The 10,580-nt window shown below is 40.8% G+C and overlaps 1 protein-coding gene across 1 annotated transcript in view; it reads left to right on the top strand.

Moving 5' to 3' along the window:
- The first annotated feature begins 7,446 nt into the window (after positions 1 to 7,446).
- Positions 7,447 to 10,580, top strand: part of PTPN14 (protein tyrosine phosphatase non-receptor type 14) — a 43,059-nt gene continuing 39,925 nt past the window's right edge. Inside the window, exon 1 of the mRNA XM_053460813.1 lies at positions 7,447 to 7,839. The gene's annotated coding sequence lies outside the window, so the exon portion shown is untranslated. The remainder of the gene's footprint in view (positions 7,840 to 10,580) is intronic.

Below are 10,580 nucleotides of genomic sequence, written 5' to 3'. Positions count from 1 at the left end.
GGTTGTCCCAAATTATTGGGGAAAGGGAGGAATCCAAGGAGGAAATTGAGATTGCATGCATATTATCCTGTCCTATCTGTCAAACACTGACCACAAGGGACTCAGGGAAAGGGATCTGTTTAGGGTGTAAATGCGGCCTACTGTGCTTATTACTCTACTTCTGTTGTCCTAAAATTCCCTTTGCCAGCTCCCCCCAACCCAACTAGAGCTAATCCATCTAAGGCAGGCCTGGGGACCTCAACTGGGGACCAAAATTCTCAGTGAATCAGTTATAGACCTTTCACATGTGTTGTATTTACCCAGATCAATGCTTTCAGCTGCCTCCTGTATCATAACTGCTGAGCTCCAGGATATGACATCATATCCCAGGACTCAGTTTTTATGGACAACGTGCTATGGTGTCTTATAGTGTAAATAGACAGGCTAAAAGGTAAAAGATCTCCCTAGTGATCTGCCCGTTGAGCAGCAGTACACCTGGTAGCCCAATCCCCCAATGTGACGATTTTAGTGTGCTGCTGCCCTGAGAACCTGATGCCCTTGTGCTAGGTCAGATACTAGTTGATGCAGCTAAATGGCATCAACTACCTGATGATCCTAAGGTGTCTTCATGAGTTAATTGTGGATCTAGGGAAATTATGTAGAACAAGAATAAATTACTATTTCAAACAATGTTATTACTAAATAGATTCTCCACCAGTTTAATCATTTATTAATGTTAGTTTTATACCTGGTGACCTGTGTTACGAACCTACGCACCAAACATTCAGAGCGGCCATCTAGTGGCCAATGTGTAGTAGCTACAGGTATCAGGAGCCTTTGTGTATTTCGAAATGAGATCTGTTGACTCTCAGCAGACTAGGAAATTTGTCCTACATTTCATGTACGGTAATCTCTTTGAAAGCCAGCTTTGATATGACCCTTATACCCAATGGTCTACCACTCTGAACTTCATGGAAGTCCTTCTTGGAGAAGCATCTTACTGATTTTAGTAACTGCTTGATAGCCTAGATCTTTGCCTCTTTGTCTACATCATGCATTTACTGCCCCCACAGGGACTGGGTGTACTACATTTCAGAGGCACAGATGTCTTATTTGGTGTCTTAGTAAACCATCTGCCAAGGTTAGAGGGAGATTTGGAGTAACTTGTTATGTCCTGTTTACCCATTGTACAGTGCTGTGGAATATGATGGTGCTATATATATAGATCAATACATAATAACACATAAATAAATGAAATTATGGAGGAGAAGGCCCCGCAGGGTATATCTGCATTGTATCTAGAAATATAGAAACACAGAATTCGATGGTAGAAAAGACCTATTCGGCCCATCTAGTCTGCCCATTATTTGTGCTATAAGAAAACCTTAATCCAAATATTGATCCCATGTATGTTTGAATTACCCCATTTAGATTGCCCTCTACCATATCTGCTGGGAGACTATTTCACTTATCTACTACCCTCTCAGAAATATAAAGAGGTTTTTTTTACATTACATCTAAGCTTCTGACCCTCTGACCTTTTCCTGTAAGCAAATTTCTAATTATCTTGCATTTACACACCATCACAAAAATAGAAATCTTAATGCCCACTGGGAAAGTGCAACACTCATTTTATCAACACGCATCAAGTTACTTGGTTCTATCAGGTAACAAAGGGTTAATTGAAATGGTTTCACAAACTCATGTGTGTCTGCATAAGCCCCATAGCATGTTGTTAATAAATTCACATAAATGGTTTACTGTTCTTTTCGCCCTCGCTTTCATGACATTTTTTTCTTTGAAGGAAAATAATATGCATTAGAGGGGAAACTGAAATTTGGATTAATTAAATTGGGTTAAGAAATAAAACAAGGTCAGGATTTCAATTCATAGCGTCCTGAATGGAACCCATTCTTCCCTGATTGAGGTCTAAACCACAAGACCCCACCTACTCGAGAGGATTCAAACTCATGAATTCTGTCTAATCTTGCAAAAATTTCCAACGGCATGCATTTTTTTTTCAAGGTTGGAAACATTAAACCTTCTAAGTGGTTTCTGAACATTCCCAGTTTGAGAAACATACATTGTGAAGCCTTAAAAAAGATATTTAAGAATAATTTCGATAGCTTCATGGGAAAGCCTTGCCTCTCTTTGTAGCTAAACTTAAGCAGATTTGTATTTGAAATTTAAAAAAAGGTGTTGGTTTCAAATAATCCATATACCAATCATTATAATACAATTATTAATAATATTTTGCCTGAATGTGTATTAGCCACAAGGGAACTAAACCTAATGATTAGCGCCCCTGGTCACATGACATACCACGCTGGATAAGACCTACATGCTCGCTACGGCCACCTTTATTGTAAATTAACAGTGAAGGACCCTAATTTGTTGCCTATGACCCATTGTCAATGTCACTGATTTTAAGGAAGGCACCTCGTAGTTTCCTTACTTCATGCCAACTTTATTGAAATTACCTGTAGTCAGGGGAGAGAGGTCACCTTATGGCCCAGGGGCCAGGGCACACATAAAGCCAAGTATCCCCCACCCCTCTATCCCATTACTGTATCGGACACACACTAACACACTTAGACACATTTAGATACACACTCACTTACATGCCCACTCTTACATGGAGTCTGAGCTTGTCCTCAGAGCAGTTCGGCCCATGCTACTTGTTTGAAGTTGGACTGGCCCTTGGAGTAATTGCCCAGTGTCCCCTCGCCTCTGTTGATTTATAGCAGACTGGAGTCCCTTGTTCCTGCTGCTGAGAACCTGTATGTTATAAAGTCATACATACCGAGCTCCAGGTAATGCATTGTTATTCTTTTTGACTTGTGATAAATGTGGGGGCTGGTAAATCTTTTGGCATAGGTGCCCTAAAGCCCCAGATCCTCCACTACTAACAATGTATTTAGGGATGAGGAGCAAGGAAGGAGCATATATGCAGATAAACCATCTTCTTCCAGGGTGTGTTGAGTGGCTGGGACCATTTTTCATATTGGGACCCAGTACAACCACCATATGCCTTCCTATTGACAGTTAGTAATAACGATCACTATAGATACCCTTTTAACTTCTTTGCATGTTTTTTTTCGTGTCCGAGGAAATATGTATTTAATTCCTGTTTTCCAATAATTGCACAAATGTGTGGCACTGGGTGCCTTCCCACCACCAGCCATAAAGGAATGTAACATGTTAGTTCCTGCTACATGGGTTGGGTAATGAATGTGATCTTCCAAAACTGACTTTGTAAGAAGAATTCGTCAATCATTTCTAAATATATATAGAGAGCGCAGGTACAAATCAAACTTCTGAAAATAAATTTGGAATTGTGTGCAAGAAAGTAGACAAAGAAAGATTTTAACTGTTTACTGGAATTCACAAAGTTGCTAAAAATGAATGTTTTGGTGTTCATGGGCACATTTTACCATGGACATTATGTTCTGGCTTCACTTAATTTATTAGTAAGATATATGATTATATTTACAAGCTGGAGCAATTCTATAGTAAAAGTTGATATCTTCTATTGGACCAGCACTGAAAAACATGTGGCGTGACATAAACTTCTGGACTCCAGAGGTCTCTTTTTGAGGCCTTGGCCTAATTAGAAGCATACATTTTGACCGTAGACCCCATCTTTTCTTCGGCCAATATGGCTATATACATTTCATTGCCAGGATGAGACAACAGCGAGCCATAGAGTAGGGCGGCATGAACCAGCAGAGAAACACTAGGACTTTCAAAAAGCTTCCTTATGGTATTCAGTGGCATTGAAGGCATGGGTGATGCCTTTTTAACCCTGGGCTACAACTGAGTTTAAACATGCTCGCTCTTGCATATTTCAACTTGTTTGTTTATTGAAGTTGTGTAATAAAATTCCTTTCATCGACTGCAATCCACAAAATGACTCAATGGGTGGAATAAATCACACGGTTACCTGGCGTACGTCTACTGGAGTTAGGAAAACCAACTATTCTACATGTCATCGGCTACAACCTGTGGCTGACTATGCACTGTGGTGGCTGTTGTCTACGGAAGCTTGGAAGCAGGGATTAGAATCTCTGATTACGCTTGTGATATGTGATCTCTGCTGAATTCTATTGACTGCAATCTTTAATGCGTGGCAAATATAAAACTTTTGGTTGTAACTTTGTGATCTACTTGGATCATCTCCTTCATTTCAATTCTGTGCTAGCTTCCCATGTGAACTCTCATCTCTCCCATGCCTTGGGTCCCTGTTATTGATGCACCTTCATGGTGTTTGTGATGCTTATCCATACCTATTACCTGCTATTCCCCCTTCCATCCAGGATAAGCATATTACATAGTGGCCCATAGTGGGAGGAGAACACGGTACGGCCTTCATCCAGAAACGTCACTCATGTAAAAGTTCAACTTCATCTCTATCACTTTAGTAACACTATGATCATAAAGTATATTCATAATGTATATTTGTCCAATGCTATCCCCGTAGAGCAGCTGTAATAGATGTGAAAGATCCTGACCGTACCACCTACTGGAGTAGAATCCATATCTTTGCATATTTTATAGGAGAAACAGCACATTCTAATTCTGAATATAAATATATTTAATATATATATAAATATTTTTACTTCTTTAGTTCATGCATTTGGGTATACCACTGGCATTACTACAGACACAGACTAGGGCAATCCCTTATCGGACGAGGAGTTGCCAAATACTGCCACGCTTTCATTGTTACCGTTATTGATGATTTTTAAATTTATCTAAACATGCTAAAAACCTCCTAGAACTTGCTGTATAAGGGTAAGGGGTTATGGTGTAGAGTTCCTCTCTATATCTGATGACATTTGTTAGATTGGCTGGCCCTTTTATGCTTTCTAGCAAGTATCCAGGTATTGTTATTACCTTCTAAGTTTCATCATCCCCATAAATGTGATTACATGGAGTAGAAAGAATGAATGGTACTGAATTCCTCCCAACATTTTAAATTATAATCATATTCCCTGCTGTTTATTTGTCGTGTATTAATATTATTGCGACCTTTAGGGCTGTAGATCACTGCAATACACTCATTCAGCAAACTAGGGTGACCACATCGGCCATGTTTTCCAAGACATGTATACGTTTTCCATATTGATGACCGGCACAGGTGTTGTGCTGCCCTGCAGTATGTGGGATGTATAGACTATAGAAGGGCACAAATTAGTCAGTTATACATCCTCCATACTACAGGGCAGCATTTTATATGGGCTGGTCAGCAATATGTAAAAATGATGTCCTGGAAAACATGGCTGATGTGGTCACCCTACACCAAAGCCTCCTAGAATTAAGGACATCAGAGGAGGAAATAGGTGCAGAGGGGTTCAGGCCACAGAAGGACATGGGCCCTGCCAAAGACAGACATTTGGGAGGAATGATACTTGACAACAGATGATCATGTAAGCCAGAGGGTACAAGTGTGTTTTGGGGCCAGCGAGGTTGGTTTTTAAAGTACATTTAAATGTGTTCTTCACCTTTCTTTCAATCCGCAATCTAGGAACTTTCATCTTTAAGAATCATTAGGTTCTTTAGCATCTAAACTTATCTTTTGTCAAAGAAAATCCTACATATAAAAAAAATCCTACATATAAAAACTTGAATAATAATTTTTTTTTAAAAAAAAAAGATCCCAGACACGACAGACGCTTTTTGGAGACTGAGATTTTGACTTCACATCTTTTAATGACTCAAAAATGTACAGATGTATAGATTACGGTCTACTATTCTTTGTGCTGTGTAAACCAACACAAATTGGTTGTCTTGTGATATGTTCCTTCAACAAAATGAACGACTCACTGGTCCTCACTAAAACATTTGCTTCATTTGGGAGAACTGAGAAAATCCATTGGTTTTTTAAGAACATGTTCGGAATGTTTCGCATCCTCCGTTTACAGGGTAGTCTATGTTTTCGTTTTCATAATTACAAATTGAGCTTCTGCTCCTCAATCCTTTGTAATAGTTGGTTTCCTTACATTCCTACAGAAGAGCCAGCAGTAAGACTGATATGGTATCAAAGATATGAAATCACTTTGACAGAGGTCCGTAGGTGTCACTAATGTCATGTCTGTACTTGGTTGACCACATGACTTCTGGTATCACGTCGAACATCATGGGCTACAATCATAAAGAAAGAATGTTTGGTTGTCACCAAAGCCATCCACAATAATGACTTACATTGTATCTTCAACACGGTAACTGCATTTCTTCCAGGCTGGAGATTATTGCTGTCTCTTGATTCCATACCCCTTTTACTACAATCTTAGCTTCATCCATTACTTCTATGGAGAAGATCATAACAGAAAAAGAAAACCCAAATATATTTCTGTTGAAGTGCATTTATCCAGCTTCTACTATTATAAAATGTTGGTCGCCTTTAGTGGTGGTAAAGGACACCTTAGGCCTCCTAATGCTTTAAAACTAGACCCAATAACCCAGTGCCTTGTAGTGGATACGACCATGAATTTCAATCATGTTCATCAGTAGGCACATCCTTCCAGAAACAGGTGAACTGTCCTGGATATTCCCCAAAGGGAGGACTGGTGGTCTGCAAGGATCCACTGTAGATATTTGTGCTCACAGCAGGTGTCACTATTCAGAAGGATTCATAATCAAGATACTAGAGTAACGACACACTGCCTTCTAACATTAAATTGCTCGTATTCCTTTTCAGAAGAACGGTGGAAGCAAAAAGCCATTAACACGTAATCTCTTGAGAACCCCCCCCCAAATGAAGGAAGCTGGATAAAGGCACAGATGGAATGGGGGAGCACATCAGGCAAAAAGGAGAAACAAAGACAAGTGGTTGACTGAATATTTTTGGTTCTATGGACACATGCGAAAAACGAGTATGAAGTATGGAGTAATACCCTTTCATGGGTGTAACATTTCATTTTTAGGTCAAGCTTTTTTTTTTTCTAGGTCATCTTCTGAAAACACGCATATTACATGTGCAGGCGCAGTCCTGGATCCCGTGCACAAACTCCGAGAAATGTGGTTAAAAAAAAAAAAAGAAAGAAAAAATTCTAGCATATATATATATATATATAATGTGCAGAAAGGTGATCGCTTCTCCAAAGCTTAGGAGCAGGACATACCTGTGTAGGTAAATCAGAAAGGAACAAAAAATGAAATGGGGTCTACCTAATACACCTTATAACCCTTTCAGGAAGTTCCACATCTCACTCTGCTGTTAACCTGTCTCTCTCTGGGGGGTAACTAACAATGTTTTTATTGTCCCACCTCTCATTCAAAAGGGCAAAGGGATGCCCCCCCCCCTCCCTACTGACCAAAACAAGTTACATCCCCACTGGCTCCACATTCCAGGGATTCCAGCGCTGTGATGTCAGGAGGAAGGGGCAGCAGCGATCAGTCTAATGCACTTTACACCAAGAGCGCTCACACACACACACCCTCAGACACACACACACACACCCTCAGACACACACACACCCTCTACTCCTCCTCCTCTCCTCGCTCATTCCTCCCAGACCGGTGCTGATCAGGTCTTGTGCAAATCCCTCCTCTTTCTTCCTTTTTTTTTTCTCCTCCAACAGTTTTTTTTTTAAGCCAAACTTTCCAGCGTCTGATGCAAAAAGAAGGAGCTTCCATCCCAGGCGAACAAAGCGTGCTCTCCCCTCCAGCAAATGGATGGGAATCTGTGGGATCCTGACTTGCTGACGTCTTGGGGGGGGATCTACTGGATCATATTCTGAGATGGTGTTTGGATTTGTGGATGTGAGAGTGTAACTGGGAGTACGCGAAGCAGCCTTGTTTGTATGGATCGCATCGTTAGCGCATAGCCCCCGGGAGACGCATCGCCGGCCCGTGCAGGTAAGCACCTGGTTACATTGTATCTTTACTTGCCCCGCATTAACCATTTCAGCGCTGGATGAGAAGTGCCTGAGATGATTGAGAGCAGGTATAGGTGTTTTGTTTGCCTGCTTCCAGTGTGTCAGTCAGGGCACCCCAGCGGGGCACAGTGTGGGGTAAATGTACCAACATGAATCCATCTTTATAACACGATGGCTCACACTACACAATGTAATGGACTTCAACTCTCATCACTCTTTTGCATGTTGAGGTATTCAGTAGCTGCGATATCTCTACCTATATATCTATTATATGGATAGATAGATGTAACTGAATGCAAGAGAATTTAAGAACCATGCGGCAATAATGGGGTTAAAGTGAAGAAAACGCCCAAATGCTTTTCTTTCCCCCTTCCATACCTTTTCTGTTGGGGGGGGGGCAGGTGTGAAGTCCTGCATACTCCGAAGGCTTGTGTATTTGCCCTGGGGGCATGTAAGAGGCTGAGCCGGGAGCTGCTGTCTGGCTGTGGGAGATGAAGCTGTGCTGGGACATGTCTGCCCCTCTCGTTCATCTATACATTGTGCGTGTTTACATTGACAGTCGTGACTCCGCCCACTGCCTGCGAGGATTGTCCGCTGTTAGTCCCCTGGCCGAGCTCTGCCATCAGAAACGTCTTTTAATTTAATTTGCGCCAACTGGCCCCCCATCGCTAGGGCAATTTAGTGAGTATCAGGGTCCCATATAGAATGTATAGGGGGTGGGTGTCAGGCTCCCCGGTGAACTATGTACATGCCTTGCATGCAGATTCCTACAAGCAGTTATTATTAATATTATTGTTATTATTTATATATCGCCATCATATTCCGGAGCGCTGTACAATGGCTCATTTTGCTAAAGTCTGGCCTGATGTTTTTGCGTTTAGCAGATATGGCCCTGGTTGTGTACTGGGTAAGCGGTGTGTTCATTGTACCCATTAGAAGTATTGTGGCACGTGAGTAATAATGAGTACTGTGCGCTTTCATCCCATATAATGTTCCCTGGGGTATGTAGGGCTGTGGTATTGTATAAAGCTGCTGAGTTACCTATACATTCTATATAGGACCATTTTTGTGGGGTGGGGGGAGGTAGCAGGGGGTGCTTATTTTATTTGCCACTTAAGTAAATTATTTATTTGTTGAACATGTAATAATAAAAGTATTCGTAATCAGCGGTTCGAGTTAGGTAGCAAGCTGTAGAAACATTCCTTTGGTTTCCATGGTGATTGCTCCACATTGGATACTTTGCCCCGGAATCGATCTGTAGACGAATATATATTTCTCTTAAGGTTGCAGTTCCACTTTCCAGCATGTTAAGTAAATAATCCATGGCATTGCCTGTCATTGTATTCTTTCCGCTGAGTGCTTTATCTTATTAAAACAACACCGAAACTTTTAAAATGCTTTTTCAGTTTCCGTGGCAACAACCTATTCGTGCCAGCTTCAATGTCCCATGACCAGCGTTCCCGGCAAAAAATATGAATAAAAGCAAAGTTTTCCATGATTTAAGGAATGATTTCTGCAGATAGTTTGGGCATTCGGGAGTACTAGGAATGTTTTAACGAAGCATTTAGTTATGCGTGTCTTAAAAGTCCTTCTTTTAACCTGTTCGTTAAAAGCCTTTCTCAGTCTGTAACCCCGAAGTACCTTGTAAAAAAATAAATCAAGGTTAACACGTGGAATGTAAAGTTATTAATATGGGTCTTGATCTACTAAACGGTGCCTAAACTAAATCTCACAGCCAATTTGGCCTTCCGTGCCAGGAGAAACGTTCCGGGGCTGACCCTTAACCTCCCACAGCTTAATTTTTAAGATGTACGTTCTAAAGCTGGCACGGCTGCCAATTCAATTTTAGAATGGCAATGTAAGGGTGTTTCGCTGCGCGCTATGAGATTGCTATTCAGGACTCTTATTTTACGATGAAGTCTACGGTTTGAATTATCCTTGCAGGGACAGAAACTGTTTTCTCTGTAAAATATTGTAAAAGTGGCATTGTTGTCCATCCATAGTTGGCAAAGTGCCACATAGAGCCTTATGGTAAGGATGGCAAATTGTTGGCTTAGGATGAAACTTTGTTCTTTTTATACCCGGTGCTTCTGGAAATTGCTTTGTAAAGGACTAAAAAAACAATTTGAAATGAAAAAGATTAGGCGTTAAAGGGATTGGACACATTTTCCATATTGAGACTTATTGAGATTTAATGTATGCCCAGAGCAGTGATCAGAACATCCGATTGCCATCAGAGAACAGGAGATGTGATAAGTGTGTGAACACGCGTGATGTATAGACGTGTATCGGATCACTTACTCCATACGTTGTCACATATCATGTTAACCATTGATGGTATGGAATGGATAGTATGTGGAGGGACACATCACATATACGCATGGTTTCAGGTGCTGGCTGGAAGTATTCCCAGGGCTCCGTAGGTATGAAGCTGGTGTCAGACAGTAGAGTGCGTTTTATTGTGCGTAAGACGGGCAAGACGTGACAGGCAGTCATAGTAGATGTATTAATAAAGTGGAAGAATAATTAAAATAACATATTCTATGTCAAACGGCCAAAGAATCACTCATTTTCTTTTACGATGCTGGCAGGGCTTCCAGAATAAGCTTTTAATTGATAGACAAAGTAAGGTTTTTGAACACTGAACCAAACGCTTAAAGATTACGTCGATTTAGGGTTAAATTTTTTTTTTTTTTTTTTGTGGATATAGGCATCTTTTCT

Source organism: Spea bombifrons, chromosome 3 (genome assembly GCF_027358695.1).
Source record: "Spea bombifrons isolate aSpeBom1 chromosome 3, aSpeBom1.2.pri, whole genome shotgun sequence".
In the NCBI taxonomy this organism is placed as follows: Eukaryota; Metazoa; Chordata; class Amphibia; order Anura; family Pelobatidae; genus Spea; species Spea bombifrons.
The sequence above is the reverse complement of the archived record's forward strand: the minus strand, read 5'-3'. Positions and strand labels throughout refer to the sequence as shown.